Source organism: Lathyrus oleraceus, chromosome 6 (genome assembly GCF_024323335.1).
Source record: "Lathyrus oleraceus cultivar Zhongwan6 chromosome 6, CAAS_Psat_ZW6_1.0, whole genome shotgun sequence".
NCBI lineage: Eukaryota > Viridiplantae > Streptophyta > Magnoliopsida > Fabales > Fabaceae > Lathyrus > Lathyrus oleraceus.
Window position 1 is genome coordinate 515,949,458 of NC_066584.1, and position 13,562 is coordinate 515,963,019.

General features: G+C 40.0%; 1 non-coding gene across 1 annotated transcript; it reads right to left on the bottom strand.

The window, feature by feature from the left end:
- Positions 1–6,550: 6,550 nt before the first annotated feature.
- Positions 6,551–6,657, bottom strand: LOC127099669 (small nucleolar RNA R71). The gene has a single exon (XR_007794148.1). It is a non-coding gene; the product is annotated as a small nucleolar RNA R71 (small nucleolar RNA).
- Between the last annotated feature and the right edge of the window lie 6,905 nt (positions 6,658–13,562).

Sequence of the window (13,562 nt, forward strand, 5' to 3'; positions counted from 1 at the left end):
TTTCTAAGTCTAACTATTAAAAGGAAACTTTGGACTTTTGAAATTTGAAATTTGATGAAATAAAACCTAACTCATACATCTAAATCGATTTTAATCCTTTTCTTTATTTTTATTTTTAATTTTTAATTTTAATGAAGAAAAATAAGGTGATAAAGATATTAAATAAATAATACTAAAAACTAATATCCCTTTATATATCCTTTATACAAGGAACAAACAAACTAAATAAACCAAAAAGGTTTCTTGGAAATAGGTGTGGCCCATAACAGCATATGTGTAATACCCCAAAATTTACCCTTCACTTTTCCTGAAAAAAAAAAACGAAAAAAATAAAACGAAAAAAAAAAATTAATTAATTAATTAATTAATTAATTAAATAAAATAAATAAATAAATAAATAAAATATAACAAATTATTTTGGACTTGGGTCTCCCTCATTTGAGCCCACTACCCACGAAAATCAGTCTATAAATACTGAAGTTTCAGTAGAGGAAAACACACTTGGAGTTACACTTGGAGTTACACTGAAAAAAGATAGTAAGAGAAAGAAGACAGAACAAAGGGGGATTTTGAGGAGAAACAAAATACTCTGAGGTTTCCTTGGAACAAAACCCTGAGGAAAAAGATAGTGAGAGAAGACCTGACCGAGAATTCAGAGCAGCCTCCAAACCCTGAAGGGAACTCAACTTGTAAACCTCACGGGTGCAACTCAATTTCAATCAAGCTCTCCAATCAGGTTTGCCCTATATCCATCATCTTTATGCCTTTAATTTGAATGCTCTAAATGTATGAGGTATTATGGGTGAATTTGATACCTTTTTTGTGAGCCTTTTGTGAATTTTGATGGAATTATTCATGTGGTTACATTTTGATTTAGGGGCAACTCTGGGTTACCCTATTTTGTTTCTCTAACCTGTCTTTGCGTTGCCATGGCATTGTTTTCCCTGGATTTCACCTTTTTTGTCTAACCTTTCTGTGGAGTTTTCGCGAGGGCTCACATACTCTTGCAGGGATACCATCCGGAGGTTTATCCTGATTAATCGTATTGACTGATTTTCTTTGATGGTCTAGCTGGAGAGATCTCAGGGTTGCTAATCCTTTAATTGCTGTAACTTCGTATCTTTATCCATGTGGTAATTTTTTCCTTTTCTCGTACTTTATCGCTTTCTTAGCTGGAAGACCTCGATAGGAGGCAATGTTTGGGCCCCTTGGTGGCATTTTACTTTGAGATACATGTTTTGTGTTTTGTATTCATATCCCCACATCTAGCGCGGTTCCTTCGTCAAGGACTGCCTGTTTGCCCTCGAGCATCCCAAACCCTAAAACCCAAAGCAACACGTTTACTCCTTCTACTACAGGCGAGTAAGTCTCCAAAGGTCGAGCATCCGGTAGATTGCGTAGTGACGTCGTTCGTCCAAAACCCAATCCATAACCCCGTAGTTAGCCGAACTACGGCTTGCTCTGATTCTCATTCCAGATGAGATACGTAGGCATAAGACGCGATGTCTTAGCGAGCACACATCCCCCAACCCATAGGTCAGCCGAGCTACGAAGACTCTGATTCTCATATTCAGATGAGATACGTATGCAGTGGATGCAACATCCGCGCGAGTCATTTTCATTTAACCCTTTTTTGTTTTTTTTGGCAAACAGCACAAGATAAACCCACACCCTTTATACAAGAACTACAAAAGTGGATCCCGTAGAGTACTACGGATGCGTAGGGGTGCTAATACCTTCCCTTCGCATAACCGACTCCCGAACCCAAGATTTGGTTGCGAGACCTTGTCTTTTCCTTTCCTTTTTCAGGTTTACTTCGAGCGTTTCCTTTCCCTCCTTTGGGATAAATAACGCACGGTGGCGACTCTTCTGTCTTTTTCTTTCGCCGGTTGTTTTTTTTCGCACTGTATTTTTCAGGTTGCGACAGCTGGCGACTCTGCTGGGGAATCGGTTTCCCTAAGCGAGTCCCTCCTAGCTTTTGTAGTTTGTTTGTTTATTGGGTGTTCATGCTTTTGTACAGTTATTTATTTACCTGCTTTACCTTATTGCATTGTGTACATATCATTGTTGTATCTGTTGGCTGGCTATGGCTGCTTGGTGATCTTTGTGAGATGAGTTCTATACCCGAACTCGAGTGCACTTAAGATAGGAGAATGGCATAGTCCTGTCAACTTGTGTGGAGTATTCCTTAGCGAGTTGACTTGCAAGCCCATTCACTTGGTGGAGGTCATGTTGAGATCAATAATGTCACATAAGTAAGTTGTGGTTAGACATTACTTGTTCCAATATAGACCTAAGAAGCCAAGGACCTTAGTTTACCAAACCCATCTTGGCCTATTCGTAGGACGTAGTGCGAAAGTCGTTCAAGTGTAAGATTTGATACGATTGTTACGCGATACTACACTCATAAGAGTCTCTCTTGAGAATATTGTTGGAATACGAGTAGTCGTTCCTCTGATAATATCCGAAAGATGGGATTATGACTATGGGAACCTTTTGTAGAACATGTTTGGCAGGTTTAAACCTTAGTACACTCCTTTTGGGTGGTTCTTAACCTAAACTCCATGCTCGTGACTTGCGACAAACCCTTGATTCATGGTTGATCTGATCAGGTATCCTTAATATCAATGAAACTCGGGTATTGATAAGGTGTAAACCATAATCCGCCAAAATGGGTGGTTGATATTAAGGATAACATGATCCATCCCATGACCTTTGTTTGGTGTACTCTTAATTTCTCTCCAGACAGTGCAACCTGACAGATGTTCAAGCAGATACAGCAATCCTGATTGGCATGCCATTGCATTGCATTCACATCATCACACCATTTGCATTCATATCATTTAACACATGTTTATCCTTTTCAAGGAGGTTTAAATCTTCTTCTTGATTCTAGTCGGGGTTTTCTTCTTACACTGTTTATCAAATGTGAGACTGGAATCAAGGGGGTAGAATACTTTTGGAATTGATAAACATGTCATTGCATTTGCATAGTCATCCGCATGTCTTGCATAACAGGTACCGCCACAGTGTTCTCAGTTTGTTTGGTGTCCCACTAGCAGGATAGCTGACTCAGGCATTCACCGATACGGTACCCGGAGGAACCAACAGAGAGTAATGGAAAGCCTACAGGCAGAGCTCGCCGAGATGAAGATTCGCATAAATCAATTCATGGATTTGGTTCAAGGGGTGGCTCAAGGACAGCAGGAGCTTAGATTATTGGTGCAGAGGGATCCCCCTATTACTCAACCGGAGACGTTGGCTGATCCTCCAGCTGGAGAGGCTAATGGTCCCAATGGACCGGGGCCTATCCCAATCCTACATGTCACCTCCGGTCAATAACCCATTCAGGATGGTCAGGATGATCAGTTCCCCTTGCTTCAGGAAGACTTTGGCATGGACCCCATGTTTAGAAGATTGGAAGAAAGGTTGAAGGCAGTGGAAGGACAGAATCCTCTGGGAGTAGATGTTGTTGACTTGGGGTTGGTCCCAGGTGTGAGAGTGCCACCGAAATTCAAGGTCCCGATATTTGACAAATACAATGGCAGCTCTTGCCCCAAAACTCACGTGCAAGCCTATTTCCGTAAAATGGTTGCATACTCTGATGACGAGAAGCTACTTATGTACTTCTTCCAGGATAACCTAGCTGGGGCATCCTTGGAATGGTATATGAGGCTGGACAGAGCCCACATCCGTTGCTGGAGAGATTTGGCAGAAGCTTTCGTGAAGCAGTATCAGTATAATGCAGACATGGCTCCGGACAGAACTCAACTTCAGAATCTGTCTCTTAAAAGCAATGAGTGCTTCAGGGAATACGCTCAACGCTGGAGGGATACAGCTTCCCGTGTTCAGCCTCCTATGTTGGAAAAGGAAATGGCCAACATGTTCATGAATACGCTGCCTGAACCTTACTTGGAGCGTCTGGTAGGTTGCAATGCTTCCAACTTTGCTGATGTGGTCTCTACTGGAGAAAGGGTGGAGAATTACCTAAAGACATACAAGATCCAGAGTGGAGGTGGATCCTCATCAGGGGTGAAAAAGCCGTTCATTCAGGGACAGAAGAGAAGAGAAGGGGATGCAAATGTCATATCTTCTTATCAGAACAGGGATAACCGGAGGAATAATTTTCAGAATTATCATCAGCAACCGTATGTTGCGGCTGTGACCATTCCAGCTGCAGTGCCACTACAACAACAACAATCACAACGTCAACTGATAACATGAAATTATATCATATTTTAGGACTTAATTCAATTAAACTATATTATTATTTATTTCAATTTACTTCATTTTATCAGATATTACGCGGTATTTCCTTTCTATTTGTCTCAGGTGATCAATTTGAAGCAAAAGTAAAAAAAGGAAGAAAAGGAGGTGCAAAAAGGACTGAAAAGAAGCGAATATCAAAGCCCAGCCCAAAGCACAAGAACACAGGCGTTGTGCCTGTGACGAACGTCACAGAGGCTGTGACGAGCGTCACGCCTTGCACACTCCTGTAACGAACGTCACACCATTCCTACATTTTTGGCACCAGGAACGCATTGAACCTATCTGCACGCTTGACTCTTTTTCAAAGTAATGGCTATATTTACGGAAGACGCTTTGAAAACCGTTACGGAGGGCACCAATATAAATAGCTACTTTCTAAACCTACAGCAGCACGCTTTTTTCCAGATTTCGGCAGTTTCCAATTTTCTTTTTCTCAGCAGCTTAGGCATACCTTTTACATACTACTTTTGCAACTTTTATTATTTTCTTTTGGCAATTTTATTTTCTTCTCTAGCACTTAATTAGTTTTTCACATAATAGTTTCTACACCGGAAACTATTGTGTACCTTTTCACCGGATCTAACCTTACGTTAGAATCTAGTTTTTTTTATTCCTTCGTTTTAATTTGTTGGTTAATTGAAGAATTCAAGAACAAATCCTACCGGCTTGTGGTGGAGTGTTCAAGACTACTGTTTAAATTATTCAGGTTCTTTAATTATTGTTTAATGCTTTGTTTTATTATTTATTTATATTATTTGCTTGAGATGAGTCTGTTTATGCATGATAATTATCTAAGTTTGTTTAGCATGTCTGGCTAATTCGCTTAGATATCGGTATGTAAAGTAAGCGGAATGAAGGAATCAAAACTAAGTTGGTTTAATTAAGTTTAAAATTAAAATCACTCTTTTTACGGTCTCAATTTACAGGTTTTAATAACAAGGTTTTTGTACGAAAGTAAAAGACATAAAGAAGTTAAAATCAATAGAGCGAGAGTTTGAGGTTTTAACTGGACAGTGTAAATTGGACATTAAATCTAGATCAGGGCGAGAGCAATTTTTAGAGTTAATTAAATTCTAATCTTTTTCAAAAAGTATTTTTAAAGATTGAATGTGAGGACGAGAGTTAAGCATTTGAATTTAATAATATAACCTAAGTCAACAGAGCGAGAGTTTGAGATAAGGGTGTTTAAACGGTTAGTGTTTTCTTAAAAAAGAGTTTCTACGGATTCTATTGTTTTCAAAAAGTGGTTTTTGACTTAACTATAAGTGACAGCTACGTTAACATAAAATCATGGTTTATTCAACAGAGCGAGAGTTTGAGATAAAACTTTTAATCAATAAAGTCAACTGAAAAGATTTGTTTTAAAACCAAGGGACCGACAAAGAATTGATTCCCTAATTACGACGAACTGCATACCGATATCCGCTTTATTAATATTTAATCTAGATCTTAGTTTAGTTTTTAGCTTTTCCCCAAACAATCGAACATTATCCACCTTAGCTTTACGAAGTAACCTTAGATAACGGTATATCGATTCATAAGTCCCTGTGGGATCGATATCTTTTAAAACTACGCGATAGAACTGTGCACTTGCAGTTTGTACCCCAATTCGACTCATAAAGTCGAGCGATCAAGTTTTTGGCGCCGTTGCCGGGGACTTTTATTTAATCGATATCGTAACTCTTCTGTTACGCTGTAGAGACTAAGGTTTCTTTTTCTTTTCTTTCTTTCGTTGATTTGTATGCCACATACTCGCTCACAAGGCGAGCCGTTCTACTTACGAATCAATGATATCGAACTATATCTCTGAGTCTTACGACAAATTCGGGAATATCGTGCTGCAAACAATCTCCCTCCTGTCGAACTTCCTGATTTCAAAAGTATTTTCCCTTCGATACCCGAGATGGCAGAACCAGCTCTTGCTCTTAGAGATTACGCCGCTCCATCGCAAGATGAACCGCATTCAAGTATTGCTCCGCCAGCAATCGAAGCAAACAACTTCGAACTCAAACCTTCGTTGTTGCAGGCAGTGCAACAGAACCAATTCTCTGGAAATCCTACCGAGGATCCTAACCTTCATTTATCCGTATTTGTCCAATACGCTGATACTGTTAAAGCTAATGGTGTCACTTCAGAGGCAATTCGACTTCGTCTTTTTCCTTTCTCACTAAGAGATAGCGCTAGAAGATGGCTTCAATCTCTCCCCTCCAACTCTGTCACCACATGGAACGAGTTGAAGAAAGTGTTTCTTGCCCGATATTTTCCGCCAAGCAAAACAGCTATGTTAAGAGCCCAGATAAATGGATTTAAACAGAAAGATAACGAGTCTCTTTTCGAAGCATGGGAAAGATACAAAGACATGATGAGACTTTGCCCACACCATGGTTTAGAAGACTGGTTAGTAATTCACACATTCTATAATGGTCTCTTGTACAACACAAGGTTAACAATAGACGCCGCTGCAGGTGGTGCACTAATGAACAAACCTTATGCTGATGCTTACCAGCTCATCGAAAGCATGGCCCAAAACCACTATCAGTGGGGAACCGAACGAACAATGGTGGAAAAACCTCAAACGAAAATCGGCATGTACGAGATAAGTAACCTTGATCATGTTAATGCAAAAGTGGATGCTCTGGTCCAGAAAATTGAAAGTTTAAGTGTATCACCTCCAACCGCCGTGGTTGCTATAACTCAGAATTGCGAGGTCTGCGGAATCCAAGGTCACACTCCTACGGATTGTCAACTCTTGACAGGAATCCAAGCAGAGCAAGTGAACTATGCTCAAGGAAGCCCCTATTCGCATACCTATAACTCAAATTGGAAGAACCATCCAAATTTTTCATATAAGAGTAATAATGCTTTGTACGCACCTGGACAATCTCCAAACAAGCCCCAGCTATACCTCCGGGATATCAGAAACCGAACCCATCTACACATAATAATAACACCCCTAGGAAATCCAACTTGGAAATTATGATGGAAAACTTTATAGCTTCTCAACAACAAACCAATAAAGATTTCTTAAACCAGAATGTACACACTGGCGAACAAATCAAACAACTAGCAAGTAAAGTGGATGCCCTGGCTACCCATAACAAAATGTTGGAAACACAAATATCACAAGTAGCTCAACAACAAGCGCCTACTGCTGCCCCAACTGGTACATTTCCTGGACAACCCCAACCTAACCCGAGAAGCCACGCTCATGCAATCATATTAAGAAGTGGAACGGAAGTGGAAGGACCGTCTGATCCAAGGATAGGAAACCAAAACCCTAAAAAGTCAACTGAGGAAGAAAGTAGACCTAAGGAAAAGGAAGAGAGTAATAAGGAAACCGTAGAAAAGAAGGAACCTTATGTACCTCCACCACCTTATAAACCACCTATCCCTTACCCTCAAAGGCTTGTTAAAACCAAAGATGCGGGCCAATTTAAAAAATTTGTTGACCTCCTGAAACAATTAAACGTCACAATTCCGTTTACAGAAGCTATTACGCAAATGCCCTCATACGCCAAGTTCTTAAAAGAAATTCTTTCTAATAAAAGGAAACTTGAAGATAGCGAAACCGTTACACTCCCCGCCGAATGTAGCGCTATAATCCAGAACATGCCTCCTAAACTCAAAGATCCGGGTAGTTTCTCTATACCCTGTCACATAGGAAAATTTGTCATCGACAAAGCCTTATGCGATTTAGGAGCCGGAATTAGTGTTATGCCTTTATCCATATGCAAGAGACTTGAAATGGGAGAATTAAGACCAACTAAAATGTCTGTGCAACTAGCAGATCGTTCCGTCAAATATCCTGTAGGAATTCTTGAAAACGTTCCCGTACGCATAGGTCAATTCTACATTCCAACTGATTTTATAATTATGGATATTATAGAAGATGAAGTTACACCCATTATACTGGGAAGACCATTTTTAGCAACTGCCGGTGCAATCATAGACGTAAAACGAGGACGACTCACCTTCGAAGTAGGAGAAGAGAAAATTGAGTTCATTCTTTCCCAATTTTTGAAAGCACCTGCAATAGAAGATACATGTTACTTTATGGATATCATCGATGAATGCATAAAAGAAACAGAGTTAGGAGAAGACAAATCATCTGACTGTCCTGTAGAAGACAAACTCAACCAATGTTTGGCAATAACACCGGACCCTACGCAGTGTCTTAAGAAACCAACCCTAGATCTGAAAACACTTCCCAAAAATCTGAGATATGAATTCCTAGACTTAGAACTTGAACGACCAGTGATAGTTAATGCAGACCTAGGAAGACTCGAAACAGAAAAACTCCTACATATCTTAAGAAAGTATCCGACCGCACTAGGTTACAACATCACCGATCTTAAAGGAATAAGTCCTTCTATTTGTATGCACCGCATCATGCTAGAAGAAGACTGCAAAACTTCTAGAGAACACCAGAGGAGACTAAATCCGATCCTGAGTGAGGTGGTGAAGAAGGAAATAACCAAGTTATTAGAGGCAGGTATCATATATCCTATATCTGATAGCAAATGGGTTAGTCCTGTACACGTAGTACCAAAGAAAGGAGGCATAACCGTTATTGAAAACGAAAAAGGGGAAACTATAACCAAACGAATCGAATCGGGATGGAGAATGTGCATTGACTATAGGAAACTAAACAAAGCAACCCGAAAAGATCATTTCCCTTTACCATTCATTGACCAGATGTTAGAACGATTGGCAAAACATTCACATTTCTGCTATCTGGACGGTTATTCAGGCTTCTTTCAAATACCAATTCATCCTGATGACCAAGAAAAGACGACGTTCACATGCCCTTTTGGTACCTTCGCTTATAGACGAATGTCGTTTGGCTTGTGTAATGCTCCTGCAACCTTTCAAAGATGCATGATGGCAATTTTCGCCGACTTTCTCGAAAACATCATGGAAGTATTTATGGATGACTTTTCCGTATGCGGACAAAGTTTTGAAGAATGCCTTGAGAACCTAGAAAGAGTTCTTGAGCGATGTGTAAAAGTAAACTTAGTACTTAATTGGGAGAAATGCCACTTTATGGTACAAGAAGGAATTGTTTTAGGACACGTTATATCAAATAGAGGAATTGAAGTAGACAAAGCCAAAATAGAGGTAATCGAAAACCTTCAACTCCCAAGAACCGTGAGAGAAGTACGAAGCTTCTTAGGACACGCCGGTTTTTACCGACGATTCATCAAAGACTTCTCTAAAATAACTAAACCTTTAACCGGACTATTGATGAAAGATGCTGAATTCATATTCGACAATAACTGTTTAGAAGCATTTCAAACGCTTAAGCAAGCATTGATCTCCGCACCCATAATGCAAACACCCGACTGGAATGAACCATTCGAAATAATGTGCGATGCCAGCGATTACGCTGTAGGTGCTGTTTTAGGACAACGAAAGGATAAAAAGCTTCACGTTATATATTACGCAAGTAGAACTCTAGATGAAGCGCAGATGAATTACGCCACAACCGAGAAAGAACTCCTAGCAGTTGTGTTTGCGCTAGATAAATTTCGTTCTTACTTGGTCGGAGCCAAAATAATAGTTTACACTGACCACGCTGCTATCAAATACCTCTTAACAAAAAAAGATGCTAAACCTAGACTCCTAAGATGGATCCTGTTACTACAAGAGTTCGATTTGGAAATCAAAGACAAGAAAGGAACTGAAAACGTAGTAGCAGACCACCTCTCTAGACTTGAGAACCTTGAACCGGAAAGAACATCAATTAATGATGATTTCTCGTACGATAAACTCATAGCTACTTTGGAAGAGAATAACTCTGACAAGCAAGTAGAAACCACCCTAGCTATATCTGTTACACCGTGGTACGCTTGTAACACCCCAATTAAAATAAGCTAATTATTTAATTTAAATTAATATTTTATTTATTGATTTAATTGAATAATTGGAAGTTTGGATTAATATTATTATTTGTGGAATAATAATTATTGGGATTATTATTATTGGATTATTATTTTATAATTGGAATAAAAGTGGAAATCAGTAAAAAGGTCCCATTTGGTAAAAAGGTTTATTGTTTTCACGTGAAAAAGGAAAAAGAGGCAGAACGTGGAAAAGGGCAAAAAGCCAGAGAACGAAGGTTGAAGGAAGGAGAAGCTTGGAGCTCGGAAGCCGCCGGATTAACTCAGGTAAGGGGGGTTTATCGTTGATTAACGGGTATTATATGATAATATGTCATGGGTAGTGATAGACCTTTAATTTACCTTTGAATTGGATGAGTATGGTGAATTTGTGAAAATGATTGATGAATGGAATTGGATGATAAATCGAAGCAAACCCGTAGAAATTAGAGGGAATAGTGTTAGGATTTTGTGAGATTGAACAGGATATGAAGTGTATAAGACGATAGGAGTGATTTTGTGTAAGAATTGAATCGTGGAAGGTTAGATCGAATAGAACTCGTAGCAGAAAAGCCATTGCAGATCTGAGAATGCTGGTTTCTGGTCATACGCGTATGGCACTAGGCAATACGCGTATGAGATGGCTGGTACGCGTATGGCGCTAGGCAATACGCGTATGGATGAGGAAGATGATGTTTTTAACGTAAAATGGTCTCTGTTGGTACGCGTATGAGAAGTTGGTACGCGTAGCATACGCGTATGGAAGTGGGCAATACGCGTATGGCTTGGTCAGGATTTGGGCAATACGCGTATAGGCATAGGCAATACGCGTATGGGCAGGATTGTGATTTCCTGTGCTGCTGTTGTGCAGTTTTTGACTGTTTAGGCTGAGTAGTGAGACTTAGCTGAGGTATGATGTTGTAGGGATCATTTCCCGTTGTTTTGAGTGGTATAGGTATTAGTAGAACGGGCTAATACTGTGGTTGATTTTGTGGCATGATATGATATGCTTTTGTGATTAATTATGTTGATAATGTGTGATGGTACACATGATGATGTGAATGTATACATGTGTGAATGGACTGTATTATGGCTTAGAGTGTGAGCATGTGTCTATTCTTGATTGTTGTTGATGTTGCATTGCTAGATGATTAGCATGCATATTGTGGCCTTCGGGTGGTAGCTAATTCCCATGGTGAGGAATTAGTGAGTAGATCATTTTGATTATGGTTGTTGATGTTTGCATGCTAGGTGAGTAGCGTGCATTTCATGGCCCATTTGGGGTGGTAGCTAATTCCCATGGTGAGGAATTAGTGAGTGAGTCACTATGTCTCAAATGAGTGGGACTAGTGAGCTTGGTAGCCGTGCCTGGATTTGGACGGTGAGGTTGAACTATATGTTCACAAATAGTCGGTACCGCATGCATAGAGTCTCATTGCATAATAAATGTATGGCATATAATATGAATGGATGTATTCCAGTATTATATGTGTATTGTGTGTTATATTGTTGATGATTGAATATGGTTGAGAATCTACTGTCGAGTATGATGTTTGAACGAATATTGCTGTTGCTGAATGCGTAGTCTGATTAGGGTGAATTAATGTGTTAATTACTTGGCATTACATATTGTTCTATAATGCTCATTATATTGATTTAGATACTCACCCTTACACCTATTTTTCAGGTAACGAGAAATGAGTTGAGTAGAAGCAATTGCTTGGAGTCTAGAGTAGTTCTTATGGGTCATGCTCTGATAGATGTAACATCGGGAGGGGATGTTTTAATTTATTTGATTTCTGTTGTTGAATGATTGACATGTATTGTGTTACATGTTTTACATTGATGTTGAATTATTCCGCTGCGATTTATGCAAAGAATCTTATTTGATTAAAGAAATGAGCATGACAGGATATTTTAATGATTTTTGTGAAATGATTGTGTGACACCCTTCGGGGCATAATTACTCTGATGAACATATTGTTATTTTAATTATAATAATTTGGGGTATTTAGAAGGGTGTTACATTAGTGGTATCAGAGCATAGTTGGTCGTGTTGAGTCGTAGTTATTCTGTTCCTCTGTACGGGATAGGTGTTGTGTAACCCTATCAGTACTTATTTGTTTAGCTTGTTTGGGTTTTCAGAATAGAGATGGCTGGAAGAGGTAGAGATGATGCTGCGATTGCTGAGGCTCTGGGTATGCTAGCTGGAGTACTTGGAGGAAATCCGAATGTTGTGGGAATGGGAGCTGCTCGTCAGTTGAGTGAGTTCCAGAAGAACAATCCTCCAATGTTCAAAGGAGCATACGATCCAGATGGTGCTCAGAAGTGGTTGAAGGAGATCGAGAGAATCTTCAGAGTAACTGAGTGTGCTGATAACCAGAAGGTCAGGTTCGGTACTCATATGCTATCAGAAGAAGCTGATGATTGGTGGGTTGCTACCCGCACTGAGTTGGAAGCTGCTGGAGATGCTGAGATCACTTGGGCTGTGTTCAGAGAGAGATTTCTGAGGAAGTACTTTCCAGAGGATGTCAGAGGAAAGAAAGAAATAGAATTCCTGGAATTGAAGCAGGGTAACCGGTCTGTTACTGAGTATGCTGCTAAGTTCACAGAGCTGTCGAAGTATTATACTCCCTATGCTGAGGCTGCTGGGGAATTCTCCAAATGTGTGAAGTTTGAGAACGGATTGCGTCCCGAGATCAAGCAGGCGATTGGATATCAGAGGATCAGGGTGTTTTCTGATTTGGTTGACTGTTGCAGGATTTTTGAACAGGATTCCAAGGCCAGAGCTGAGAGCTATCAGCAGAGAGTTGATAGGAAAGGCAAGAATCAGATTGATCGTGGAAAACCGTATGCAGCTGGCAAGGGTTTTCAGAGACAGAGTGGGATGAAGAGGCCTAGTGGGGGAGACTCTAGTGCTCCTGTTAAGTGTTACAGATGTGGTCAGGCTGGACATCGTATCCATGAGTGTACCAGTAATGAGCAGAAATGTTTCAAGTGTGGAAAAGGGGGTCACTTGGCTGCAGACTGCCGGTTGAAGACTGTGACTTGTTTCAACTGTGGAGAGTTGGGTCATATCAGTCCACAGTGTCCTAAGCCGAAGAAAGAGAATCAGTCAGGAGGCAAGGTCTTTGCTTTATCAGGTTCTGAGACTTCTGCAGATGATCGTTTGATCCGAGGTACGTGTTATATTAATGGCTTTCCTCTTGTAGCTATTATTGACACCGGTGCTACTCATTCCTTTATATCTTTGGATTGTGCTGTGAAACTTAAGTTAGAAATATCTGAGATGCATGGAAGTATGGTGATTGATACTCCTGCGAAGGGTTCAGTGACTACTACTTCAATTTGTTTAAGTTGTCCCTTGAGTATTTTTGGTAGAGACTTTGGGATAGACCTGGTGTGTCTTTCGCT